At 39.3% G+C, this 2,740-nt stretch overlaps 1 long non-coding RNA gene across 1 annotated transcript; it reads left to right on the top strand.

The window, feature by feature from the left end:
* Positions 1 to 1,520: 1,520 nt before the first annotated feature.
* LOC105520762 lies at positions 1,521 to 2,434 on the top strand. Its single transcript, XR_001003181.1, has 3 exons — positions 1,521 to 1,703; positions 1,901 to 2,066; positions 2,177 to 2,434. It is a non-coding gene; the product is annotated as an uncharacterized LOC105520762 (long non-coding RNA).
* The last annotated feature ends 306 nt before the right edge of the window (positions 2,435 to 2,740 follow it).

Raw genomic sequence — 2,740 nt, 5'->3', positions numbered from 1 at the left:
TTGTCCTCACAGCTTACCAGATATTGAAATTAAATTTATGAGTTTAATTCCCTGAGTTCCCTGGGGACTTTTTTTTTTTTAAAGAAAAATGGAACACGGCAGTTTCATGACTCACAATAACTCTTCCATAATAACCAATGTGATAAAAACATTTTTTCAGGGAAACAAATTTCAGTTTTAGCCTTCCAAATGATTGTTACAAAAATTAACAAATAATAAAAAAATTGAAATACTAAAAGACATCCTGTATCCTCTCAAACTGTTTATTTATTGTACTCACACATATTCTTAAGTGCCGTAAAAGATGCCTAGAAATCTTTAATCCACTAGTATGTAGTCCTTACATGGTGCTGGCAACTGAAAATTTGGTCTTTTTATATACAAATTGTTACACACATGAAAAATAGCCCAATAATGGCACTTTTTTTTTTTTTTTTGGGACGGAGTCTTGCTCTGTCGCCCAGGCTGGAGTGCAGTGACCGGATCTCAGCTTACTGCAAGCTCCGCCTCCCGGGTTTACGCCATTCTCCTGCCTCAGCCTCCCAAGTAGCGGGGACTACAGGCGCCCGCCACCTTGCCCGGCTAGTTTTTTTTTTTTTTGTATTTTTTTAGTAAAGACGGGGTTTCACCATGTTAGCCAGGATGGTCTCGATCTCTTGACCTTGTGATCCGCCCGTCTCGGCCTCCCAAAGTGCTGGGATTACAGGTTTGAGCCACCGCACCCGGCCAATAATGGCACTTTTTATAGCTTATTTCATAAGTACTCTTGGTCGGACATATGCTAAAGTATTGTTACAGGTTGCTGAGGCAATCCACCTGCTACAGTTGTGGTTAACTCTACAATTAACTGATAATGCTGACCTGAGACTTGAGTCTTACCTTCACTGAATGCAGTACAGGTGTACTGTAGGTAGGCCATGGGTGGACCATAGCTACCTCTACATCTTTACAGAAGATTTCGAATGTGGCTTTTGTTGCATAGAAAATAAGTGAAATAAAATAAATCTCTACAGAAGACTGGCAAGAGATTGGTGCATATTTAATAGCAAACAGTGTGATGCTTTGAAAGGGTTGGATAACAGAACACTGAACAACAGCAAGAGCTTTAGTGGGGTTTAGGTTTCGGTAGTTGTCCAGCCAAGACTCTGCCTGTTATTGAAGCTAGGGATATGTGGCGTGACCAGTTTACATCAGTCATAGTAGAGAAGTAATTGCTTTTATCTGACTAAAGCAGTCTGGACCCAGTCAACAACATGCTGATGCTACAGTCCCTATTCTTGATGTTTTATTGGAAAGTGGTAAGACTTCTTTTTCTCTCTTAGCTGATACCACCCATTTGCAGCGGTATGTTCTAGAAGCAAATCATATTTCAGAGCTCTTTTGTTGTGCAATTTTTTTCAATAGGCATGATGGGTATTCTGGAAACCGTATCATGGTGCTGTTTGCTTGGCTGTGTGTCATCGTTATAATACATAGGTTTTTTACTTGTTTGTGTGAATGTTTTTATTCCAAAGACTGCCATCCAGGGCCATGCAGCAAACAAGCAATAGGGAAATATTCCACTATGCAATCCTATTTTGAGATGATATTTAGGATGAGAGAACATGCATTAGTTACCTACCAGCTTGACAGGAATGGATTCCAAATCTGACACACCATAGCCTCAATTCTCACCAGTGTGCTCCTGGAAAGGCCAGCTCATGGTAAGCTCCTTAGAATTTGTTAGTAGTGGGGAAGCCTTGAGTTTCAGGAGAACGTGTTTGGATGGCATTTTAAGAAGCCATTCCATTTTTGGTAGAGTAGAAAAAGTCTGCATCTGAGTCTTTAGTACAGTCTGTTCTCTGGATGAACACAATTATTGTCTCTCTCACATTTTTCTGATATTTATTCTGCAAATCAGTGCATGAGCCCCTGCCACTCTTCTAAATAAGCTTCCAGGCATTACCTGCATGCTGTGTTCCTGTGGTGGGATGGCAGTAATCTCTGCTAAGATAAACGGGAGCTTCTGTGGATAAAGCGTAAACGCAGTGAAGTGTGTGTGGCTGAAAGATTTAATGCCTCTACAGGTAATTTTTTTAGAGGGGGATCTGGCATTTAATCAAATCCAGAGTCATTATGTAAATTTAATCACCTTGCAACACACTAGTAATTTTATTATCTCCTTTTCATTTGACAGTGCTTAGATACAAGTTGAACTTGGAATTCCAGAGGTAGAGCACTGCTGATTGGAGGCATATTAAATAAAATGTACTGTGGAAATGAGATAAAACCTTTATTCTTGCCAGTGATTGTCATTCTTGTATGCAGGTGTCCAACAAAGAATTTTTGAATAAAGTGTGCCTTTAAAGTTTCCTACCTTTCTTAAAGCTCCCAGTGAATTGCAAAGGGCCTGTTTGGAATGGACCACATTAAATCTACTTCAAATGAAAACCTTTACACTGAGTGAGATATGGTTCAACTCTTCTTAACACAAGGCCTTTACACTTGTGTAGTCCATTTTGGTTTGGCCTATCTTGTCACTAGAATGCTATCTGAGCTTGGATTATTTATGCCATAAGATTTCTTAAAATTGAAGGCAGTATTTCCATTCATCAGCACTAGTTTTGATAGATGTTTAAAAGGTGCAGTAGAGTTGATGATCCTGAATACACAAATTACTGATCACCACATCAAGTTGGATTTCCCTAAAGGTGTATGGCTTTTTGACCTTGTGATTTACACTAATGATTATGTCTTAATA

The sequence above is a fragment of the Colobus angolensis genome, unplaced genomic scaffold, assembly GCF_000951035.1.
Source record: "Colobus angolensis palliatus isolate OR3802 unplaced genomic scaffold, Cang.pa_1.0 Scaffold389, whole genome shotgun sequence".
Classification (NCBI taxonomy): domain Eukaryota; kingdom Metazoa; phylum Chordata; class Mammalia; order Primates; family Cercopithecidae; genus Colobus; species Colobus angolensis.
The sequence above is the reverse complement of the archived record's forward strand: the minus strand, read 5'-3'. Positions and strand labels throughout refer to the sequence as shown.